This window comes from Petromyzon marinus, chromosome 73, assembly GCF_048934315.1.
Source record: "Petromyzon marinus isolate PM22_M1 ecotype Great Lakes invasive population chromosome 73, UKy_Petmar_22M1.pri1.0, whole genome shotgun sequence".
Taxonomy (NCBI): Eukaryota; Metazoa; Chordata; class Hyperoartia; order Petromyzontiformes; family Petromyzontidae; genus Petromyzon; species Petromyzon marinus.
In genome coordinates, this window is record NC_133739.1 from 2,282,592 (window position 1) to 2,309,148 (window position 26,557).

The window sequence follows — 26,557 nt, forward strand, 5'->3', positions numbered from 1 at the left end:
GATACTCACCATTCTGCTTGATGTATAGAGGCGAGCCGAGCCCTCCGATTGAGACATAAGTATGCCAAGTTTGCAGTCGATGCCACATTGGGAAGTGGGTAAAAATAGAGTTACAAGATTTGAGGATACAACAGACAGAGTGAGTTAATGAAAACCGTGTAAAGAAGAAGTTGTCTGCGTGAATAAACGCCACTACGTGCACCGTGGTTGAGCTGCTATGATTTGTGATGTGCAGGTCGCTTCTGAAAAAGAAGCTAAAAGCTGAGTGGACGCTACCTGGTAAGATAAACAAATATAAAGTTGAGTTGTATTTGTATATTTTTCAATTGATTGGTTTACCTTTCCTCTGCTTTGCACTCCGATCATCAGTTGTTGTAACGTTCTGACCCAGTACCGTGACTGGACATCTGTGCACAAAAGAGCTTCATAGCTCATCGGATTCTTCTGGTCTCAGATAAATATTCTGAGGCTGTCTCGCGATGAGTTAAATTTTTTACTAAACTACTCAAACTATATTTAAGTCACGTAGAAGGGAAACAATAAAATAATAAAAATATAAAACAATAAAATTCAGTGGGCTCACATGACACTGACTTCTCCAAGACAGAGGTTCTTTGCAAGCCATCTGGCTACCATGAGAGATTCGTTCATGAGGCTATCCACATATACAAACACAGACACAATTTCAACCGAGAAGATGGATTCTGGTTTAGCAATCATTGGAAGGATTTGATAAACCATTTCGGGTCTTAATTGGTTGTTCACACTTACGGTGGCTTTCAGACCGCATCCATGATTTTCGTCTCCCCCCTCCTATTTTCCGAACATAGATGGACTCGTCCATCTGAATAACTGCCAAATCGCTCTCCGTGGTGCTAACGTTAAGAAAAAAACGCCACTATTTTCAAATTTACTTACTGTGGTTTTCACACCTGATGATGATTGCTTGTGTTGCAGTCGAAACGTCGTGAGAATTTAATTGTTTTATATTTCATTATTTTATTATTTTATTGTTTCCTTTCTACGTGACTTTACCGAAAGAACCAAGAATATGAATCCCTGCAGTCACGAAAGCTTTAAATCAAAATTCTCAAACTATGTTTAGATTATATTCTTGGTTCTTTCGGTAAAGTAACGTAGAAGGGAAACAATAAAATAATACAAATATAAAACAATAAAATGATCACGACGTTTCGACTGCAACACAAGCAATCATCATCAGGTGTGAAAACCACAGCAAGAAAATTTGAAAATGTTTAGATTACCAGATAAGACCCCACTGACCAGCTGTGTAGCTCATTTTCATAAGCGACCTGGGCCATCACTAATTATAGCAGCTCAGCCAAGTGGCCGATATCGTCATCATCACCACGTGACTGATATCGTCATCATCACCACGTGGACATTTATAGCAGCAGACAAAGACTCTAAACACATAGAGACCCATAGAAACCCATAGACACCCAGAGACCCATAGACCCACAGAGACCTACACAAAAGTAAATATGGTCATTGTTTTGATTTAAAGCTTTCGTTACTGCAGGGATTCATATTCTTGGTTCTTTCGGTAAAGTCACCAGGTAGAAGGGAAACAATAAAATAATAAAAATAATTCTTGGTTCTTATTGTTTTATATTGTTTTATATTTTTATTATTTTATTGTTTCCCTTCTACGTGACTTTACCGAAAGAACCAAGAATGTTCATTGTTACCAGGTGTAAGACCCCACTGAGCTACTGTGTAGTTACTAATAATAGGGGTTTTCCCCTTTTTTCTGGCAACAAAACTGAAACCTTCTTACAAGGATTCATGTCACTGCATTAACCACAATACCTGCAGTCAAAATGCAAACAAAAAACATACTTTGATAATATATGCATTGTCCTTGAAACTGATTGGTCCACACCAAGGGACGGCTTTCTTTTGAGCCTCGACCCAATTGGTGCTCGACCAGATGACGCCAAAAGGAATAAAGCTGCATTTTGACTGCAGGTATTGTGGTTAATGCAAAAATGAATCCTTGTAAAAAGGTTTCAAAAGGTTTCAGTTTTGTTGCCACAAAAAAGGGGAAAAACCCTATTATTATATTTTGGTACTGGCAAAGGAGGTCTACTGTGTAGCTGTTTTATCAGAAGCGAGCTGGGCCATCACTAATTATAGAAGCTCAGCCAGGTGGCTGATATCGTCATCATCACCACGTGGACATTGATAGCAGCAGACAAAGACTCTAAACACATAGAGACCCATAGAAACCCATAGACCCACAGACACCTATAGACACAGAGATCCATATAGACCCACACAGACCCATAGAAACCCATAGACACCCAGAGACCCATAGACCCACAGAGACCCATTCTAAAACTAAATATGTTCATTGTTCTTCTTTGGTTCTTTCGGTAAAGTCACGTAGAATGAGAATAAAATAATAAATTGATAAAATAAAATAACACAATAATATTCTCACGACGTTTCGGCCACAACACAAGCGGCCTTCATCAGGTGAAGGGGGCGAGACTGTCTGGTAGGACAGCGCTGGAGTGAGAGAGCCACGTTCAGATCACGGCTTTTAAGCTGTGTGAGAGGAACAAAGAGCCTTGACGAAGGAATTAGCATAAAATTTAGCATTGAAATGGCTGAATGATTAGCTTGTGACTGGTCACAGAAATAGCTATGTTAAAAGTTAAAGCATACACATCCGCAGAGGCACCCATTGTTAAAAGGAATTAGCATAGAATTTAGCATTGAAATAGCTAAGTTAAGGCATACACATCCGCAGAGGCACCCCTTGACAATGGGATTAGCATAGAATTTAGCATTGAAATGGCTGAGTGATTCGCTTGTAACTGCTACAGAAATAGTTACGTTGAAGTCAGAGCATACACATTCACCGAGGCACTTAGTACAAATCAAACAGGAGAATTTAGCATTGAAATAACTAGGCGAATTTAGCATTGAAATAACTGGGTGATTTGCTAGTGACTGGTCACAGAAATGACTACACATCTGAGCTATTCACAGTACTATATAGTGAACCAATAAAAACTAAAATATAAATTACCTTCATGTTATCAATAAACTCTATATTCTCCAATCAGCTAAGCTACCAACCATAAGTCGTTATATATCACAATGCTATATGGCGAAAAAATGGGTGGATTCTTACCCTCAAATTTCCGTACCACGGATAGCTACGGGCCCCGTTCAGACGGACGAGTTCGTCCATGGTCGGAACAGAGGAGGGGGAGAGAGACAGCTGCGAAGCCCTAGTATACTCCATGTTGTAAACCATACCATTAACCGTGGTGTGAGAGGTATTAAGAGGCAATGCTGGCGAAAGAGCTGCTGTCTGAAGGTCATCGTAAAATTACAATTAATTAAGAACAGAAATGATTTAACACATCTTTCCAGTGGTTACTAAGCCTGAATCCATCTTCTCGGTTGAAATTGTCTCTGTGCTTGTATATGTGAATGGCCTCATGAACGAATCTCTCATGGTAGCCAGTTGGTTTGCAAAGAACCTCCGTCTTGGAGAAGTCAATGTCATGTGAGCCCACTGAATTGTAACAGTGATCTGCCACGGCAGAGGAGTTCGTCTTACCGTGTTTCAAGTCTGCTTTATGTTCGCGGATGCGGTCCGAGATATGTCTTTTGGTTTCTCCAATGTAGCTACTACCACAGAGGCACTTTAGTTTGTAAACGCCCGGGTACTGTATGTCTGGAAGAGCATCTTTTACAGATGGAACTAAATCACGGATTTTGTGTACTGTGTTGAATCGGACCTGGATCTTGTGTTTATTCAGGATTTTGGAGATCTTTTTAGTGACCCCTGCAATGTAGGGTAAGGTGATGGTTTTGAGTGGCTCCACAAGAGGATCCTTCTTCATGACTGGAGTGATGGCTTTGCGGATTGTGTAGTCGGAGTAGCCATTAGCCCTGAGAGCCTGGTGTACGTGCTTGAGTTCACTGGTAATGTGTTCCTGGTCGGAAATGCATTGGGCTCTATGGTATAGAGTCTTGATGAGGCAGTTCTTCTGGGATGGATGGTGGTGGGAATCCGGTTTCAAGTAAGCATCTGTATGGGTAGCTTTCCTGTAGACAGAGTGGCTCATTGAACTATCATGTCTCCTTTTAATTAAGACATCCAGAAAGGGTAGTTTGCCATCTTTTTCGACCTCCATGGTAAATCTGATGGCTGGGTGTATGGAATTGATGTGGTCGCGGAATTGGTCTAGAGCAGGCTGGCCATGTGGCCAGATGACAAAGGTGTCATCAACGTACCTCTTCCATAAGGTCGGGCGTAGAGTGGCAGTCTGGATGGCGTCAGTTTCAAATTTTTCCATGAATACGTTGGCTACAACCGGAGATAGGGGGGAGCCCATTGGGGTGCCCTCAGTTTGTTTGTAGAAAGTTCCATTCCAGGTGAAGTATGTGTTGGTTAAGCAATGTCTCACCAGGGGGGGTACATCAGTATGCAGTCCTTGATGAACCAGGTCTTCAATGATAGCGATGGTGTCAGGTACCGGGACTTTGGTGAACAAGGACACCATGCTCTTCCAGACATACAGTACCCGGGCGTTTACAAACTAAAGTGCCTCTGTGGTAGTAGCTACATTGGAGAAACCAAAAGACATATCTCGGACCGCATCCGCGAACATAAAGCAGACTTGAAACACGGTAAGACGAACTCCTCTGCCGTGGCAGATCACTGTTACAATTCAGTAGGCTCACATGACATTGACTTCTCCAAGACGGAGGTTCTTTGCAAACCAACTGGCTACCATGAGAGATTCGTTCATGAGGCCATTCACATATACAAGCACAGAGACAATTTCAACCGAGAAGATGGATTCAGGCTTAGTAACCACTGGAAAGATGTGTTAAATCATTTCTGTTCTTAATTAATTGTAATTTTACGATGACCTTCAGACCGCAGCTCTTTCGCCAGCATTGCCTCTTAATACCTCTCACACCACGGTTAATGGTATGGTTTACAACATGGAGTATACTAGGGCTTCGCAGCTGTCTCTCTCCCCCTCCTCTGTTCCGACCATGGACGAACTCGTCCGTCTGAACGGGGCCCGTAGCTATCCGTGGTACGGAAATTTGAGGGTAAGAATCCACCCATTTTTTCGCCATATAGCATTGTGATATATAACGACTTATGGTTGGTAGCTTAGCTGATTGGAGAATATAGAGTTTATTGATAACATGAAGGTAATTTATATTTTAGTTTTTATTGGTTCACTATATAGTACTGTGAATAGCTCAGATGTGTAGTCATTTCTGTGACCAGTCACTAGCAAATCACCCAGTTATTTCAATGCTAAATTCGCCTAGTTATTTCAATGCTAAATTCTCCTGTTTGATTTGTACTAAGTGCCTCGGTGAATGTGTATGCTCTGACTTCAACGTAACTATTTCTGTAGCAGTTACAAGCGAATCACTCAGCCATTTCAATGCTAAATTCTATGCTAATCCCATTGTCAAGGGGTGCCTCTGCGGATGTGTATGCCTTAACTTAGCTATTTCAATGCTAAATTCTATGCTAATTCCTTTTAACAATGGGTGCCTCTGCGGATATGTATGCTTTAACTTTTAACATAGCTATTTCTGTGACCAGTCACAAGCTAATCATTCAGCCATTTCAATGCTAAATTATATGCTAATTCCTTCGTCAAGGCTCTTTGTTCCTCTCACACAGCTTAAAAGCCGTGATCTGAACGTGGCTCTCTCACTCCAGCGCTGTCCTACCAGACAGTCTCGCCCCCTTCACCTGATGAAGGCCGCTTGTGTTGTGGCCGAAACGTCGTGAGAATATTATTGTGTTATTTTATTTTATCAATTCATTTTTTATTCTCATTCTACGTGACTTTACCGAAAGAACCAAAGAAGATGAATCATTGCAGTCACGAAAGCTTTAAATCGAAAATATTCATTGTTACCAGGTGTAAGACCCCACTGAGCTACTGTGTAGCTGTTTTATGAGAAGCGAGCTGGGCCATCACTAATTATAGCAGCTCAGCCAGGTGGCCGATATCGTCATCATCATAACGTGACTGATATCGTCATCATCACCACGTGGACATTGATAGCAGCAGACAAAGACTCTAAACTCGTGGCGACGTCGATTCTGAATGTGGAGGGGAAAACCCAGAGGACCTGGAGACAATCCACGCGACTACGGGGAGAGTAAACTCGCAAACTCAAATACACAGCAGCAGCAGCAGGCGTCAGGGTCGGGATTGAAGCCACGACCTCCTGGACACCAGTCGAGGTGGTTGACATCTCTTGACTTAAAGCTTTTGTGTCTGCAGGAATTTATATTGTTCGGATATTTAGGTAAAGTCACGTAGATAGGTCCAAAGATCGCACGCAACGCAAGCGATGGAAACTTCCTATTTTTAGTTTTTTTGTTATTATCTTTGAAGCTATCTACGTAACTTTACCGAAACATCAAAACAACATAGTTAACATCTGTGACGTAGTGTGTGCAGCACCCCACCCACCCCTTGGACTAGAAAACCCCAGAATCTTCTCACTTCCTTCTGACTCACAGCCGCCGCTCTCTGGACAACCTCAGCTGGCTTCGTCGTCTCACACGGAGAGGGGTGGGGGGTGAAGCATCCATTGGGCTGTCAGAGTGATGGGGCAGGGAGCACCACCCACTGTGCATTGATACTCACGCACAGAGGTGACAGCCACTCACTCACTCACACAGGTGACAGCCACACACACTCAGGTGACAGCCACACACACACTCACTCACACAGGTGACAACCACACACTCACACACACTCACGCAGTGGTGGCAGCAACACACTCACACACACACAGAGGTGACAGCCACTCACACACACTCACACACTTACACACACTCACACGCGGTGCCACTGAACGCGTGCATCAAGTCATCATCATTCATCCCAGGGAGCTGTGACTTGGGCCAACATCGGTGAGGATTTAACTCTGTGTGTGTGAGTGAGTGTGTAAGTGTGTGTGAGTGTGTGTGTGAGTGAGTGTGTAAGTGTGTGAGTGTGTAAGTGTGTGAGCATGTGTGTAAGTGTGTGTGTAAGTGTGAGTGTGTAAGTATGTGTGTAAGTGTGTAAGTGTGTGTGAGTGTGTGTGTAAGTGTGTGTGTGTAAGTGTGTGAGTGTGTGAATGTGTAAGTGTGCGAGTGTGTGAGTGTGTAAGTGTGCGAGTGAGTGTGTGAGTATACGAGTGTGTGTGAGTGTGTAAGTGTGCGAGTGTGTGTGTAAGTGTGTGTGTGTGTAAGTGTGTGTGTGAGTGTGTGTGTAAGTGTGTGAGTGTAAGTGTGTGAGTGTGCAATTGTGTGAGTGTGTAAGTGTGTGTGTAACTGCACCCAGCCTGGCACAGGCGACGTGGTGACGTCACACTCACTTAATGGCGAGTGGCCGGTGTCGGTATGGATGTTGGACTTCTTTCGCACCGTACGTAGCCAACCGTGGCTAATCGCAGTTGCGTGTGAAGGACAACAATCTCAGCACAACAACAACAACAGCACTCCGTTCTAAACAAATTAGTGCTCAATCTAGATGATTTAAAAGTGGCTTCCCAATGTCGCAAGCAAGAGCGTTCCAGACTGCCGCAGAAGCGCATCTCAAAGCGTGCGAGGCGGTGTGTGTTTGTGTGTAGGTCGACTCAGCCTCAAATGTCGTAAACATCGCTAACTAGCGAGACAAAGGCGGCCGGGCGTGGTGGTGCTGGCCACCCACCCCCTCTGTGTGTGCCACAGTGCCGGTAGCCTTCACAGGCGCTGCTACTCGCTAACAGCACTTGCCCCTGCAGTCTGTTAGAGGCTACGCGGGGGTTTTTTGTCTTTGTGTAGGTGAGCGAGTTGAGAACTTAGATCTTTGCACTTTTTGTGTGCGGAGCTGATGTGGCAGCGAGTAGCGCTCCGAACCCGGCGACACGAGTTCGATTCCCGCTCACGGCGCAACACCACCGGGTGACGATGGTCTGAGCCGGTCCCGGGACTGCCCTAAGGTCGACTCAGCCTCAAATGAGTACCGACAGTCTGTTAGTAGAAGTTAGACTGGGATCGTGAGTTTGGTATTTCACGCGGCGCGTATCTGTAAGGTGAGTGAACAACACGGACAGGTGGTGAGAGGCGTGCAGTGGTGCCGTGGGCTTTCACCAGTCGAGGAAACGATTGGACTGCGCTCTGTGATTCAGTCCCCATTCAGATTCATTGTCCCTTGTGATTGAGGTCCTTTATTTAACCACTAGCTGAGAGAGAGCTCCCGTTGAGATTCACTGTCTCGTGTTGATGAGTCTTGCCGCATGGTGAAGTGGGGAGATGTGACCCTGCCAAACGATGAATTAATTTGTAAATCGTTTGTAACTTGTTCATTTTACAGAATTCCTGTCCTCCGTAAAGGAATGGCCCTGAAGTCTCCACATGGAAGAATAACAACAACAATGTTACTAATATTACTAATATCATTAATTGGTAAGTAGCATCATCATCATCATCACCACCACGTGTTGCCTATGACGGATTGTTGGGGCAAGCGCTGAGCGAGGGCTGAGGGTTGAGTGACTGGAGCAGTGGCCACGTGGGGGTCACGTGGGGGTCACGAGAGGGATGGAGTGGAGTGTTGAGACGGGAGAAGGCGATGGGAATGCGCAGTGGAGAAGAGGGGAGGGAGCCTCTCAGAGAGTAATGGAAGGAGGCTAAGGAGGGGGACTGCTTCATGTACAGGGGCACTGCTGAGTCTGTGGGTAGCAGTGTTGAGTCTATGGGTAGCAGTGTTGAGTCTATGGTAGCAGTGTTGAGTCTGTGGGTAGCAGTGTTGAGTCTATGGGTAGCAGTCTTGAGTCTATGGGTAGCAGTGTTGAGTCTATGGGTAGCAGTGTTGAGTCTGTGGGTAGCAGTGTTGTGTCTATGGGTAGCAGTGTTGAGTCTGTGGGTAGCAGTGTTGAGTCTATGGGTAGCGGTTTGAGTCTATGGGTAGCAGTGTTGAGTCTATGGTAGCAGTGTTGAGTCTGTGGGTAGCAGTGTTGTGTCTATGGGTAGCAGTGTTGAGTCTATGGGTAGCAATGTTGAGTCTATGGGTAGCAGTGTTGAGTCTATGGGTCGCGGTGTTGAGTCTGTGGGCAGTGTTGAGTCTGTGGGTAGCAGTGTTGAGTCTATGGGTAGCAGTGTTGAGTCTATGGGTAGCGTTGTTGAGTCTATGGGTAGCAGTGTTGAGTCTATGGGTAGCAGTGTTGAGTCTATGGGTAGCAGTGTTGAGTCTATGGGTAGCAGTGTTGAGTCTATGGGTAGCAATGTTGAGTCTATGGGTAGCAGTGTTGAGTCTATAGGTAGCAATGTTGAGTCTGTGGGTAGCAGTGCTGAGTCTATGGGTAGCAGTGTTGAGTCTATAGGTAGCAGTGCTGAGTCTATAGGTAGCAGTGTTGAGTCTATGGGTAGCAGTGTTGAGTCTGTGGGCAGCAGTGTTGAGTCTATGGGTAGCAGCGTTGAGTCTGTGGGTAGCAGTGTTGAGTCTATGGGCAGTGTTGAGTCTATGGGTAGCAGTGTTGAGTCTATGGGCAGTGTTGAGTCTATGGGTAGCAGTGTTGAGTCTATGGGTAGCAGTGTTGAGTCTATGTGTAGCAGTGTTGAGTCTGTGGGTAGCAGTGTTGAGTCTATGGGTAGCAGTGTTGAGTCTATGGGTAGCAGCGTTGAGTCTGTGGGTAGCAGTGTTGAGTCTATGGGCAGTGTTGAGTCTATGGGTAGCAGTGTTGAGTCTATGGGCAGTGTTGAGTCTATGGGTAGCAGTGTTGAGTCTATGGGTAGCAGTGTTGAGTCTATGTGTAGCAGTGTTGAGTCTGTGGGTAGCAGTGTTGAGTCTATGGGTAGCAGTGTTGAGTCTGTGGGTAGCAGTGTTGAGTCTGTGGGCAGTGTTGAGTCTGTGGGTGTTGTTACTTACGGCAGGAGCACAGTCCACGTGCAAGGCGTTACATCGCCCGCCACTCAACCATAAAACTACAAACTCCGTTAAACCGCCAGCATTAGTTGGAGAGGCACCACTCACACACACGAGCGCAAGAGATAACACGCACAAACAAGACAAAGATCGCCCTTATAGCCTCTACATGATGTTGGGGCAAGTGCTGTTAGCAAGTGGCAGCAGCAGTGCCTATGAATGCCTGGCGTGGTGCTTGCCACCTACCGACTCACGCGGAGACCCACCGACTCACATAGAGACCCACCGACTCACACAGAGACCCACCGACTCACAAAGAGACCCACCGACTCACACAGAGACCCACGGACTCACAAAGAGACCCACCGACTCACACAGAGACCCACCGACTCACACAGAGACCCACCAACTCACACAGAGACCCACCGACTCACACAGAGACCCACCGACTCACACAGAGACCCACCGACTCACACAGAGACCCACCGACTCACACAGAGACCCATGGACTCACACAGAGACCCATGGACTCACACAGAGACCCACCGACTCACACAGAGACCCACCAACTCACACAGAGACCCATGGACTCACACAGAGACCCATGGACTCACACAGAGACCCACCGACTCACACAGAGACCCATATACTCACACAGAGACCCACCGGCTCACACAGAGACCCACCCACTCACACAGAGACCCACCGACTCACAGAGACCCACCGACTCACACAGAGACCCACAGACTCACACAGAGACCCATGGACTCCCACACAGAATGCAACCTTCACCTTGGCACCTGGCCACCAACAGCACCGTCTGGAGATGTTATATGTTGTTGTAGATATTGTATCACTCATGAATGTAATTACGAGTTCCAAGTCCTGGGTCAGGGTCTCTCTCTCCCTTTCATAACCGCAGAGGAGTGAGGTTCACGATGGCCGTGTTTGTACAACTCTCAATGTGCGTGAGTGCTAGTGTGAGCGTGAGTGTGGTGTGTGTGAGTGTGTATGAGTGTGTGTGAGTGTGGTGATCGTGAGTGTGTGAGTGTGTGAGTGAGTGTGTGAGTGTCGTGTGTATGAGTGAGTGTGTGTGCGTGAGTGTGTGAGTGTGTGTGAGTGAGTGTGTGAGTGTGATGTGTATGAGTGAGTGTGTGTGCGTGAGTGTGTGAGAGTGTGTGTGAGTGATCGTGAGTGTGGTGTGTGTGAGTGTGTATGAGTGAGTGAGTGTGTGAGAGTGTGTGAGAGTGTGTGTGAGTGTGTATGAGTGTGTGTGAGTGTGTGAGAGTGAGTGTGTGAGTGTGTGTGTGTATGAGTGGGGAGCGGTGGTGTAGCGGTTAGCGCGCTGCACTGTGAACCCGGCGACCCGAGTTCGATTCCCGCTCATGGCCAACACCAGTGACGATTATCTGAACCGGTCCCTGGCCTCCCCTAGGTCGACTCAGCCTAAAATGAGTACCTGGTGCGGTGTGTAAACATCGCCACTGGGGAGACAAAGGCGGTCGGGCGTGGTGCTGGCCACCCACCCCCTCGTGTACCGTTCCGGCCTTCATAGGTGCTCGCTAACAGCACTTGCCCCTACAGTCTGCAAAGGCTATATGGGGGATCTTTGTCTTTATCTTTGTATGAGTGAGTGTGTGTGCGTGAGTGTGTGTGAGTGTACAGTCTGGACCACTGGACGGGTTCCGCAGGATTGGAAGGATGCCCTGGTGGTCCCCCTTTTTAAGAAGGGGGACCGCACAGACTGTAACAACTACAGGGGCATCTCACTCCTCAGTGTGCCGGGAAAGGTCCTGGCAAGGATTATTCAGCATCGCCTTGCCAGGCACGCTGAGGAGAGGCTTGCGGAGCCCCAATGCGGTTTCAGGAAAGGGCGGTCCTGCACAGATGCCATATTTTCTGTCCGTCTGCTACAGCAGAGGTGTAGGGAATTCCAACAAGACCTACATCTCTGCTTTATTGACCTGGTCAAGGCCTATGATACCATCAGTAGGCCTGGGCTCTGGGTCGTTCTTCGTGCTTTTGGAGTACCTGACCCTCTGCTCACGATCATTAAGGACCTTCATGATGGTGAGCGGGCCCGGGTAAAACTAGGTGGCCGGGAGTCAGAGCCATTCCCTGTACACCTTGGGGTGCGACAGGGATGTCCTCTGGCTCCCACATTATTTAACATCTATTTTGACCACGTAGTTCGTGAAGCCTTCAATAGCTGTACCGGGGGAATCTCCATATGGTACAGATATAATGGGAGGCTAATCGATGCCCGGGTGCGGTCAAGGGATGGCTCCCTATTGCTCAACCACGTTATGTATGCTGATGACTTGGTAATAGCTGCTCAGTCAGAGGAGGAGTTGGAGACGCTGCTGCTGAGACTGGAGCGTGCCACTAAGAGGTGGGGCCTTACTATCAGCCCCACCAAAACTAAGCACCTGCCTGGGTATTTTATACCATCGGACACTCCACCCCCACAACTCCCAATCGGTGATGGGGCAGTTGTGGAGAGAGTGGAGAGTTTCCCATACCTGGGCAGTGTGCTTATGACTGGCTCCAGTTTAACAGCAGAGGTCTCACTCCGAATCAGTCGAGCGGCAATATCTTTTCATCGGTTGCGTAACGCTGTGTGGAAGCTACCTGGTCTGTCGCTCCGCACTAAGCTTCAGGTCTTCTCGGCCACGGTCATTCCCTCCCTTCTCTACGCTTGCGAAACGTGGACCCCCCTAATGGAACATCTTCGCCGGTTAGAAACATTTAGGCTGGCCTGCCTACGATCCATCCTGGGTTTAACCAGACTGGATTGTGTGAGGAGCTCACAAATCCTTGAAAGATCTGGGCAGGGTCCCATCGGTGAGCTCCTCCGGCAGGCAAGGCTGCGATGGCTGGGTCATGTAGCCCGCATGCCCAGCCACCGCATGCCGAAACAGCTTTTGTTTGGCCGGATTGAGGGGGCTAAGCGGGCGCGGCACGGGCTAGAGAAGAGATGGAGTGATGTGGTACGGGAGGACGTGGAGCTGAGTGGACTTGCCGATGACTGGTACCAGCGGTGTCAAGATCGGCCTCTGTGGAGGAGGCTCGTGAAGGATGCTACTGGGCAGTTGGAGGCAGTCGCCCTCCAACAACAACGGAGGGCGGAGGAGCGACGCTCACAACAGCGAGCGGAGCGCCGGGTGGCTAAAGCACAGCAGGTTGGCACAGTAGGGGGCACAGGTGGTGCATCAGCCAGTCATCTCAGTCAGTCGACCCGTGGCACCTGGGTCTGCCCCGTGACCTCCTGCCAGCGGGCGTTCGACACTTCACGTGGCCTCAGGGTGCACATAGCCTGGCACAAGCGTCGTGGTGACGTCACCGCCACTTAGTGGCGAATGGCGGTTGTTGTTGTTGTTGTTGTGAGTGTGTGTGAGTGTGTGTGAGGGAGTGTGTGAGTGTGTGAGGGAGTGTGTGAGTGAGTGTGATGTGTATGAGTGTGAGAGTGAGTGTGTGTGTGAGAGTGAGTGAGTGTGTGAGTGTGGTGATCGTGAGTGTGGTGTGCGGAGAGCGGTAGCGCAGCGGTTAGCGCTGCGCTCCGAACCCGGGAGAAATCCGAGTTCGATTCCAGCTCATGGCCAACACCACCAACAGCAGTGACGATTGTCCGACCCCGATCTTGGGGAATCCCCAAGGGTCAACTTAGCCTCAAATAGAGACACAGACACAGAGAGAACCATAGACTCACACAGAGACCTGTAAACATCGCCACTGGGGAGACAAAGGCGGCCAGGCAGGCGTGATGCTGGCCACCCACCCCCTCGTGTGCCGTGCCGGTCTGAGTAGTTGCTGCTATTCACTGCTAACAGCGCTTGTCCCAACAGTCTGTGAAGGCTTTGCGAGCGATGTTTGTCTTTGTGTGTGACAAAGAGGTGTGATTGGGCATGTACGCCCCTGTAAGCGGAACAAACAGCAACATCGATTCCTTTGGGGTATTCAAGGAATGTGTTTGCACTTTGCTAACGAATTTATAAATCGTGACGTTTTTTATTCTCTGTGCCCGTCAAGGCACTTGAGAACGTGCGCGTGTTTTGTCATGCCCGCTCCATAGTACGTCACACGGAGTGACTATTCATCACAGTACGTCACACGGAGAGACTTTTCACAAACTCCATAGACTCAACACTGCCCATAGACTCAACACTGCCCATAATAGAGACCCATATAGACACAAAGAGTCCCACAGAGACCCATTCTAAAACTAAACTGAGTTGATGTCACCAGGTGTAAGACCCCACGCAGCTGCTGTGTAGATATTTTAACAGAAGCGAGCTGGGCCATCACTAATTATAGCAGCTCAGCCACGTGGCTGATATCATCATCACGTGACTGAGAGCATCATCATCATCACCACGGGGACATTGATAGAATCAGACAAAGACTCTGAGCTCGTGGTGACGTTGATTCTAAGTGTGGAGGGAAAAACCGGAGGAACCTGAGTGAAAAATCCACGCAGCGACCACCACGGGGAGAGAGACGCAGACTTCAAATACACAGCAGCAGCAATAGCATCGCCAGGGTCTGGGATCGAACCCACGAACTCCTCGCCACCTGCGTGTGGCCGCTGTCTATTTGTGTCTCGTGACTTGCGCAAGCGAGACACGACATCGCGATGTTGATTTTTGGGGTTTTCCCCCCTCCACACTTCCCCATAATATTTGCTGACAAATAGACGCGGCACGATAGCGTGCTGGGCTGCCTGGCTTCCTGGCTGCCTGGCTATGCTGGGCCTGTAAAATGTCTTCTCTGAATCTTAGAACAACAACAACAGACGTCGTTCATTGACGGGGTTTCCCAATGGGTGCGGTGTGCGAGACGTTCACAATGGCTGCGTCACGGACACGCTGAGTCAGCACGGCCCAGGTCCTGGGTTCACGACCTGCGTCTGAGCGTCTCTCACCTTTGGAGGTTCACAATGGCCTTGAACGAAGTTCAACAAAGACCCCCCATAAAGCCTTAACAGACTGTAGGGGTAAGTGCTGTTAGCGAGCAGCACCGATGAAGGCCGGAACGGTACACGAGGGGGTGGGTGGCCAGCACCACGCCCGGCCGCCTTTGTCTCCCCAGTGACGATGTTTACACATCGCACCAGGTACTCATTTTGAGGCCGAGTCGACCTAGGGGAGGCCCAGGACCGGTTGAGATCATCGTCACCGGTGTCGGCCGTGAGTGGGAATCGAACCCAGGTCACCAGGTGCGTGGCGCAGCGCTAATCACTGCACTACCGCTCCCCACATTCCCACACACACACGTACACACACACACACCTATACACATGTACACACACACACGTACACACTCCTGTATACCAGGCGAGGTACTTAACATCTCCTCGCCACCGAGGTGCCCCTAATGCGACGTCATCAGTGTAACGTTCTTACCCCGTGGCCCTACTGGATCATCTGTGAAAAAGAGCTTCATAGCTCATCGAATTCCTCCAGTATCTTACCTATAAAATTCAGTATAAGTAAATAAATAAATTCTGATTCTGAGATTCTGATTTATCCGCAGGAACGGTGGTCGCTGACAGCGCGGGAGTTGGGGATGGCTCGGAGTGCAGGGCGCAGCGCAAAGGAACACCACGTGGTGAGTTCAATAGCAGGTCGTGGTCAAGCTCGAATTCATCATCACCACCATCGCCATCATGACCATAACCACCATCATCGTCACCACCAACATCACCATCACATCCATCTTCATCATTGTCACCACTACTATCATCATCACCACAACCACCATCATCATCATCATCACCACCATCATTATGACCACTATCATCACTATCACGACTTTCATCATTATCACCACCACTATCATTATCACCACCACCACCATCTTCATCACCACCACCATCTTCATGACCATCATCACCACCATCGTCATCATCACCACTTTCATGACCACCATCATCATTACCATCATCATCATCACCACAACCATCATTATTGCCACCATCTTCATCATCATCATCACCACCTTCATCATCATCGCTAGTTAACTATTATCTGGGCAGTGAAAATAGCCATAGAGCGCTTGGGAACGAATTATTAATAAATAACAATCAAAATAAAGCGAATTTAGTGATCTTTAAACAAAAGCAATATTCAACTAACAACTGTAGTAGCATTAAATAACCGTTTCATTGTTCATAAAAGTAATCCATTATTTAACTACAAAACGTGACATCTGACTAATGTAACCGGCCCACCTTATCCCTCTCCTCCCGTGATCGTTACGAGGGGACAAGCCGGTTAATAAGTAAAAACAATAATAGTAGATGATGAGTTCGGAGGGGATGAGTGAAAACTCTGCGTTGTGTTCTGCATTCATTCTAAGAATCGGATGACTTTTTTTAAAAATAGTCTTTTGTTAAATGTACCGGACTAGTAATTGCAGAACTCCACGACTCCAGGAAGTGGCCCCGAAGCTTGCCACAACGTAAGGGGACCGTGGCCAGTTACAGCCAACGTCAGCTGACCGTGGACAATTAGACCCAAGCCAAAACATACCAAAAAAAATGTTTAAAAATATATGTTTTATGATAGAATATAGTATTGCCATCAGTATGACATAAGTATACCAAGTTTGCAGTCGATACCACATTAAGAAGTGGGTTAGAATTGAGTTACAAGATTTGAGGAAACGACAACAACAGAGTGAGTTAAATGAAAGCGTGTAACACCAACAGCAACAATAGTAGATGATGAGTTCGGAGGGGATGAGTGGATAGTCTGCGATGTGTTTTGCTCTCCTTCTGAGATGACTCCACCACCAAGGCACAACCAGAGGGTTGTGTGACTGCAACTCTTTACTTCAAAGTGTTCTTCTGAGAAGCATTCGTGCATCACGCCAATAAACCCCGAATCTCAATAATGATAACGCCTGCTTGTCATACACAATACACATTCAACGTATACCATCTGAAGGATTTTACATTTAACAAAACTATATTATAGAAAAATCTAGAGTGTTTTCTAAATACTGTATAATCATGCACAAATTAAATAATACATTGTTATAATCCAATTATATTAATACAACATAAATTTGGCAAATAATTTTAATTACCATAAATATATAAAGCAACTGTTCTCTCTTATATCTGAATCAAAACAACGTCTACCAAAAATACAAATATAAATTAAAATCTGCACGACGGCCATTTTGTAAGGGTTTCTTTTCCCAACAACTGAATAAAAGATTTAAAGCTTTCGTGACTGCAGGGATTCATCTTCTTGGTTCTTTCGGTAAAGTCACGTAGAATGGAAATAAAATAATAAAACCTTACCGAAAGAACCAAGAAGATTTATCTATGTTTTAACGGCGCTGTAAATCTGTTACTTGTACAGTGTGCACCCGAATCTGAATAGGTGCCCTGTACCCTTGTGGGCGTGGCCTACTGTGCAATCACGTGACTCTATGGGTCCAATCCATGGCCATTATTACTCTCATTCACAATTATACTTGTAGCTAATTTACATTAAACCCATACCGGCTACACTAACAATCTCTCTCATTAACCTGACGTCACTATTGTAACTAACTACAACTCGTTTCGCCTGACAATGAATGCCAATTCTAGATCCGAGAATGACGAAAAAATCGTCCCGACTTCCATGCAACATGAACTCTCTGTAGCAGAATAGATGGGAACGTACTGCCCTCTACTGCCTGAGTCGTGACGTAGCCAACACGGTGGCGTGTAGCCTAGCACAGTAATGTCGTCAAGGCTCCATTATTGCAACTCACTACTCTATGGGATGTCTGGAAAAAAAATATTTGCAAACTGCAGCGTGGACAAAACACGCGTCGTGACGGGTACTGCAAGATGGGGCCGTGTCTGTCGAGTGCTCGGCGAGCTGCATTGCCGAACTCGTTCATTCTAAAGGTCGCACTTATCACACCCAAAGTTCTTTCCATAAATGAACCGCAGTACCACCTTGCTGAGATCGTCAAGGAGCATGAACCATCGTCACGTGATCTCTGGTTATCATCACAGCGGCTTTTGGCTCGCCATCAGTCACTGCATCACGTGCTTTCAGATGTGTTTCTGCGACCGTCTGGAACGCTCTGCCTTCAGATATTAGGAAGCTACTGAGCTGTGCACTTTTACATAATCTGAATTGACAAACTAATTTCTTTATAACTGCTTTCTTCTTCTTGTTTCTTTCGGTAAAGTCACGTAGAATTGAAATAAAATAATAAAAATTAAACATAATAAAATAAAATTCTCAATTCGTTTCGGCCACAACACAAGTAGCCTTCCTCAGGTGAAGAGACAGAACTGTTGGGACGACAGCACTTCAATGAACACTGCCAAGCTTAGCAGCGTCTTTTAAGCTGGGTGGGAGGAGCAGAGCGCCTTGACAAAGTAGTTTACATATCAACAGAAGAATTTAGCATTGAAGTAGCTGTGTTAATGTGTTGGATTAGCAGGGTGTTAAAGTCAGAAATTAGCATGTAACTGGGAGATTAGCATGATGTTAGTGTGAGGGATTAGCATGTAACTGGTCACGGAAGTAGCCATGTTAAAGTCAGAGTTTACATATCAATAGGGGCATTTAGTATATTGACACTAAAGAACTGCAACTACCCAACTATCATAAAATAAGCCAATGTGAAAGAACTAAGTATAAACTACATCAATATAATAAATATAAATTTTGATTTAAAGCTTTCGTGACTGCAGGGATTCATATTCTTGGTTCTTTCAGTAAAGTCACGTAGAAGGGAAACAATAAAATAATGAAATAATAAAAATAGAAAACAATACAATTCTCACGACGTTTCGACTGCAACACAAGCAATCATCATCAGGTGTGAAAACCACAGCAAGAAAATTTGAAAAAAGTGGCGGTTATTTTTAACGTTAGCACCACGGAGTGCGATTTGACAGTTTGAACAAACTGTTCGGAAAAGAGGAGGGGGGAGACGAAAAAATAATGGATACGGTCTGAAAGCCACCGTAAGCATGAACAATTAATTAAGACCCGAAATGGTTTATCAAACCCTTCCAATGATTGCTAAGCCAGAATCCATCTTCTCGGTTGAAATTGTCTCTGTGTTTGTATATGTGGATAGCCTCATGAACGAATCTCTAATGGTAGCCAGATGGCTTGCAAATAACCTCTGTCTTGGAGAAGTCAATGTCATGTGAGCCTACTGAATTATAACAGTGATCTGCCACGGCCGAGGTGTTGGTCCTACCGTGTTTAAGGTCTGCTTTGTGTTCACGAATGGGGTCCGAGACATGTCGTTTGGTTTCTCCAATATAACTACTACCACAGAGGCAACATAGTTTGTAGACGCCAGGGTACTGTATGTCCGGAATCACATATTTTACAGATGGAACCAGATCACGGATTTTATGTAATGTGTTGAATCAGACCTGGATCTTGTGTTTATTCAAGATTTTCGAGATCTTTTTTGTGATCCCCGTAATGTAGGGTAAAGTGATGGTTTTGAAAGGCTCTTCAAGAGGGTCCTTCTTCATGGTTGGAGTGATAGCTTTGCGGATTGTGTAGTCGGAGTAACCATTAGCCTTAAGAGCTTGGTATACGTGCTTGAGTTTCACTGGCTATGTGTTCCTGGTCGGATATGCATTGGGCTCTATGGTCCAGAGTCTTGATGAGGGAATTCTTCTGGGATGGATGGTGGTGGGAATCCGGTTTCAGGTAAGCATCCGTATGGGTAGATTTCCTGTAGACAGAGTGGCTCATTGAACCATCAGGTCTCTTTTTAATTAGGACATCCAAAAAAGGTAGCTTGCCATCTGGTAGCTGCAACCGGAGATAGGGGGGAGCCCATTGGGGTGCCCTCAATTTGTTTGTAGAAAGTTCCATTCCAAGTGAAATATGTATTGGTTAAGCAGTGTCTCACCAGGGGGGTACCTCAGTGTTTAGTCCTTGATGAACCAAGTCTTCAATGTTCTTAGCTCTTTCGGTAAAGTCACGTTGAAGGGAAACAATAAAATAATAAAATATATATAAAACAATAAAAATTCTCACGACGTTTCGACCATAACACAAACGGTCGTCATCAGGTGTGTCGGTTATGGTCGAAACGTCGTGAGAATTATTATTGTTTTATATATATTTTATTATTTTATTGTTTCCCTTCAAAGTGACTTTACCGAAAGAGCTAAGAATATGAATTACTGCAGTCACGAAAGCTTTAAATCAAAATTTAAGTCTTCAATGATTGCGATGGTGTCAGGTACAGGAACTTTGGTGAATAAGGAAACTTCATCAAAACTGACAAGCAGGTCGTCTGGGGACAGGAAAATACCCTTAATTGTCGATACCAGGTGAGTAGAATTTTGTACCGCAGAGGTGGTTTTTCCAGTGAATGGCCGCTGGATTTGAGACATAAACCGACCCAGTTTGTAGGTGGGGGAGTTGATAGTAGAGACGATAGGACGAAGGGGTGTATCTACTTTATGCATTTTTGGTAAGCCGTATAATCTTGGTGGCCTGGCAGCAGAAGGTTTCAACGAAAACTGTTTGGTTTGATCAATTAATGTAGTTGAATCAGAAATGATTTTGTTGGTTTGTATGACGAGGCTGTTGGTGGGATCTCTTTTTATTTTTGTATAGCTGCCATCGTTTAGTAATTCTTGAATTTTGTTGTTATATTCTATTTTATCCATGATGACAGTGGCATTGCCTTTGTCGGCTGAGAGGATAACAATGTCATCCCTCTTTTTTAATTTATATAATTCAAAACGCTCATCTTTGCTGAGGTTGCTAGCTGGCATCTTAGCGTTTTTAAGTGTTACAGCGATTTCAGATCTTGCTACGTCTGCAGCGATGTAATCCAGGCCATTGAGAGCCACGTTTACTTGGGCAATTATATCATTAACTGGTATGTGTTTAGGTGTGACTGCAAAGTTTAGCCCTTTAGCTAAAAGGGATTTCAGATCATCACAAATAGAACTGTTACTGCGATTAATTACGACTTTGTTAACGCCTAGCTTTTTGGTGTGTGGGTCTGGTCTTTTGTTGGAGAGGAGGTTAAATTTGGAAATCAGGTTGTCCTTACATTTGGTCGACATAGTAGCAGCTGAAGAGGCAGTCATATTGTCTACATGTTCCCAATCCGATGTGGACATTGTTGCCGTCAATGATAAGTGAGATTTGTAGAGTGTCTTGTCTAACTGATCTAGTTTGGTGCGTATAAGTCTGATTTTCTCTGAGATAAGAATTCGTTTCGCATTAGAAGAAGTTACAGCAGCAGAGGTCAGTGTAAATGCGATTGGTATTACCCCAGAGTCGCGGCATCTCTTCAGAAAGGTGAGAGACTCGATCAGCTGAGCCTTCTTATCCCGGAGTTTGTTGAAGCATCTCAAAGTTATGTGGAAACCCTCCCCGTAGAGGCAGTCAAATTTTGATTTAATGCTTTTGTGTCTGCAGGGATTCATATTCTTAATAAATATACTCAATATATTCTTCAATAAGTTGAGCTATTAACATAAAGTAACAGGGTATACCCAGTTACTTTATGTTAATAGCTCAGTTGCATGATAATTTCTGACTTTAACACCCTGCTAATCCAACACATTAACACAGCTACTTCAATGCTAAATTCTTCTGTTGATATGTAAACTCCTTTGTCAAGGTGCTCTGCTCTTCCCACCCAGCTTAAAAGACGCTGCCAAGTTTAGCAGTGTTCATTGAAGCACTGTCATCCCGACAGTTATGTTTCTTCACCTGAGGAAGGCTACTTGTGTTGTGGCCGAAACGTCGTGAGAATTTTATTTTATTATGTTTTATTTTTATTATTTTATTTCCATTCTACGTGACTTTACCGAAAGAAACAAGAATATGAATCCCTGCAGTCACGAAAGCTTTAAATCGAAATTTAACTGCTTTCTTGTGTTTAGTTTGTTGTCGTTTTCTCGCACCTCCGATTCACACGGTTGGCTACGTATGGTGCGAAAGAAGTTCAACACACACACACATGGACCAGAGGTCACTTCATGGGATGTCAGAGGTAGTTGTGTGATATCTACTTCTGTGGGCCAAACTCTTAACACGAAAGGTTGCGCTGCACTTTGAGGGATCCAATGGATTCTGCATCTCACGACATGTTGCCACTATAAGGATCACAAATATCTGGGTTCAACTCCTGGCTATGAATCTCATCAACACAGATGTCCAATTGCCATCAGAATGTGATACAGCTGCTCTCCCCGAGCTACAAACGCTCTGATAGTCCATTGTCTTTGTACTGTTCACATTTAGGCATTCTCTGGTCTGATACTGGTGAGACTAGGCCATAAAGAAGTCTGTCCTATGGTGTAGAACAATCAGTTTCAAAGACAATTCATATCTTATTAGAGCCAAGTCTGTTTGCATGTTCATCACAAGTACTGTGTATGGTTAATGTGACACTTAATGTCTTTAAAAAGGTTTCTGTTTGGTGTTTGAACATCTTAACACACCTGTTCTATTGCCAGAAAGGGTAAAACTTATTCTAATTTTTCATATGAGATGTACTAATTTGCGCGCTGTGTTGTTGTTTCCCTAGAATTTGTGGTCGTCACCCCCGAGCAAATGAACGCCGTAGCAGGCAGCAAGATTCTCCTGCCCTGTTCCTACACCTGTACAATCAGCGGCGTTACCCACACACTGGTGGAGTGGTTCAGAATTACAGATAGATGTAAAGAAGAAAGGGTGAGTTTCAAATCTCTCTATCATAGCGAGACATCTGAATGCGGGAAAACCTTGCCCAACGCATATTTTTTTAATGCGTCTTACGGCTATACATGGTTTGTTGAAATACGGGGGGTGGGGGGGGGATGATCCATATTTGAGGTTGTTTTTGGTTAGATCGCGTAAATATATATAAGTTGTCATTAAATCCGCCACCACCCGACACAGGCAATTAGTAACGGGGTTTGTCACGTAAACATAAAATGCCAATTCGTTACTAGTACGGTGTGTAGTGTAATGTATGGTAGTAAAAAGTGTAGGGTGCTATACAGTGTATGCACTACAAAACATGCCAATTCGTTACTAGTACAGCACACCAGTGTGTTGGAGAGCAAAGCCACAACATTTACAATCTGTGTACCGTGATGTTTCGCCAGTAATTACAACCAGCTTCATCAGGCGACAGCCGGATTTGTAGAGAAATCCTCCTGTTTCGTTCCTTAAATAGAAGGGTAGATGTGATGACATCACTTGTGAGCACTTCTTGAGCGGTGTGGGGCAGGGGGATTAATGAATGCATATAAATGAGAATGGGTATCCAACGTAATCTCTGCATCTTTTGAGGAACGGCAGTGAAGACAACAACTTAATCCGCTTAATTCCGCGTTTCTCCAATTTTCTGGTTTGAATAAAAGTATTTTCCCCATAGAGGTTAGTAAGTTTAACACGCAGACTTTCGCGACCAACATCATCGTGAGTGCCATTGTGATGGGAAGAGTAATGGAGACCGGGGTTTTGTGTTGTGGCGATATTGAAAACCATAGAGTGTACACACACAAGAAGAAGACGACAACCTGATGATGCAGGTGTAGAGGTGCTAACTACTCACTGTTCGGTAACCTGCATCGCCACCAGGTATCAAGGGGGCAGTGCAGCGTTACCTCTCTGTGTGACTAACGGTTGGGGTCCGACGAGGTGAAGTGGATCGTAGCCACAGTGTGGTAAGAACCAATCAGACAGTTCCACGTGGGAATGTGGGATTGGTTACACCTGGCCACAAACGGGTATAAGAAGGGTGAGCGTGCAGAGCGCAGGGAGTTCTCTCCCTGCACGAAGACCGAAGCCCGGGCTGAAGATAGCCAGGACCCTGGACCCGGCATTCCAGCCCTTCTGAGGGCTAAGGCTCGGCCTAACCAGTGGTCAAGACCCACCGAGCCAGTGGTGGGTCAGATGGCCTCTCCTAGGTCCCAGCAGGAGGACTCTAGGATAGTGGTAGATGTGTGAGTAAGTCCCGCCAAGACAGGAGGCTGTACCTCCTTTGGTTAGGAAGAGACCTGTGTGTAGGTCCCGCTAAGTCCGGAGGCTGTACCTCCTTAGGGTATCGGGTGAGGGGACCGTATACCCCTCTGTGTGTTAAGGCCTGTGTCAGAGGAGAAAGACAATAAACAGTGTGCCTCATAAGAAGTTTATTAGTCATTATAAACTACGCAGGCATTAAATTTTGATTTAAAGCTTTCGTGACTGCAGGGATTCATATTCTTGGTACTTTCGGTAAAGTCACCACCGCGTAGAAGGGAAACAATAGAATAATAAAAATATAAAACAATAAAATTCTCACGACGTTTCGACTGCAACACAAGCAATCATCATCAGGTGTGAAAACGACAGCAAGAAAATTTGAAAAAAGTGGCGGTTATTTTTAACGTTAGCACCACGGAGAGCGATTTGACAGTTTCATCTTCTTTGTTTTTTTCGGTAAAGTCACGTAGAATGAGAATAAAATAATAAAATAACACAATAAAATTCTCACGACGTTACATCGAAATTTGACAATTTGTTCAAATGGACGAGTCCATCTATGTTTGGAAAAAAGGAGGGGGGAGACGAAAAATAATGGATGCGGTCTGAAAGCCACCTTAAGCGTGATCAATCAATTAAGACCCGAAATGGTTGATCAAATCCTTCCAATGATTGCTAAGCCAGAATCCATCTTCCCGGTTGAAATTGTCTCTGTGTTTGTATATGTGGATAGCCTCATGAACGAATCTCTCATGGTAGCCAGATGGCTTGCAGAGAACCTCTGTCTTGGAGAAGTCAATGTCATGTGAGCCTACTGAATTATAACAGTGATCTGCCACGGCCGAGGTGTTGGTCCTACCGTGTTTTAGGTCTGCTTTGTGTTCACGAATGTGGTCCGAGGCATGTCGTTTGGTTTCTCCAATGTAACTACTACCACAGAGGCAACTTAGTTTGTAGACACCGGGGTACTGTATGTCCGGAATCACATCTTTTACAGACGGAACCAGATCACGGATTTTACGTAATGTGTTCTTTGCAAGCCATCTGGCTTGCACTTTTTTCAAATTTTCTTGCTGTGGTTTTCACACCTGATGATGATTGCTTGTGTTGCAGTCGAAACGTCGTGAGAATTTTATTGTTTTATATTTTCATTATTTTATTGTTTCCCTTCTACGTGACTTTATCGAAAGAACCAAGAATGCACAGGCATTGATGAGAAGGAAACTGGCACTATTTGGACACATCTGCAGAATGGACAACAACAGAAAAATTGAAAGTGATGTCGTTCAGCAAAATGGAAGGAACCAGAAAGAGAGTAACTGTGCAGTCTCTGGCTTGTCTTGATGCAGGCTGCTCTGTAGTTTTCTCAGCTCGTGCTGCTGAGGTGCCTTCGTTGTTTGTTTGATGTTGGGACAGCCGCTGCCTCTCCACTGTTTGTTTTGCTTGCCACAGCGCCGCTCTCTTTGTGTTTGTTTTTGTCTTGGAGAGGTTTTTTCTTTCCTTTAAGCATTTTGTACGCGAAGAACCTCCCTCCCGTCGTCGCTCATCGAGCTCGTTTGCGTTGCAAGGGGAAACCGCAAGTCACGTTCCGCACTTGCGCAGATGCGTACTTTGGCACGCGCTCAAAGTTATCATTACGATCAGCGTACTTTGTTACAAAGTGTGATTTTCTTAGTTTTGATTGGACCAATGGCAAAAAACAAATACCAAGTGTTCATCGGGGGGCTTAGTTTGTTGTCTTTGTGTACTTTGTTAAAACGTAAACAAAATAGTTTGTCAGTTTGAAGCGTTACAAGGATAGGCGTACACGGACAGAAGAAAAAATACTTTTATAAGTAAGATGTTTTGTTTGCATGTTTTGCCACATATACGTGCGGTTAATGCAGACTTGATTCCTTGCATAAGGTATCTATTTAGTGTTTTAACATCTTAACTCCTCCTGTTTTTTTGCGAGAAAGGGTAAAACATTTTCTTATTTTTCATACTTTGATACTGGCAAAAAGGTCCCATAGATTTAAACCATTCTTTAAATTCATACATTTTTCTTCCCTATTCATAGTACATAATGGTAATTTATCTCGATCATTCGAGTATATTTAAAAACATTTATCAATGAAATAAAAAAAGATGACATTACTGGAACAATGTACATGCAGTCATCAACTTACGACTGCCCTATAGTGCGCTACAACTACTGCTGTATCTGTATCTGCTCACATTCACTCTATGCATACGTAGCCAGTGGTGAAGGGTGGGTGGGTGATCCAATATCCCGTCTAAAATTTTCTCTCCCAGGGTTATATTGATATACATTTCGGTAGACAATGCAATTAGCATGCATGTCCTGGTAGACTATATTCTTGAGTCTTTCGGTAAAGTCACGTAGATAGGTTCAAATAAAAGCTATGCCGTCACATGACATTGTGATGTCATAACGTTCGTATATATGACCGCGAATCCAGGTCTCGTGTATGTATGTACGTTGAACTTATTTCGCACGATACGTAGCCAACCGTGCTAACTCTACATCTTAACACCTGCAGTATAGTGATTCCCGTAAAATGCATCCAACACATGATAAAGACTTTCTTATTCATTCTAGGTGCGAACTCCGGTTATCCTCACAGCAGCTTTTGGCTGGCCATCGAACAA

At 45.3% G+C, this 26,557-nt stretch overlaps 1 protein-coding gene across 2 annotated transcripts in view; it reads left to right on the plus strand.

Moving 5' to 3' along the window:
- LOC116958150 (peroxidasin homolog) overlaps positions 1-26,557 on the plus strand; it is an 81,213-nt gene that overhangs the window by 37,482 nt on the left and 17,174 nt on the right. The window lies entirely within an intron of this gene.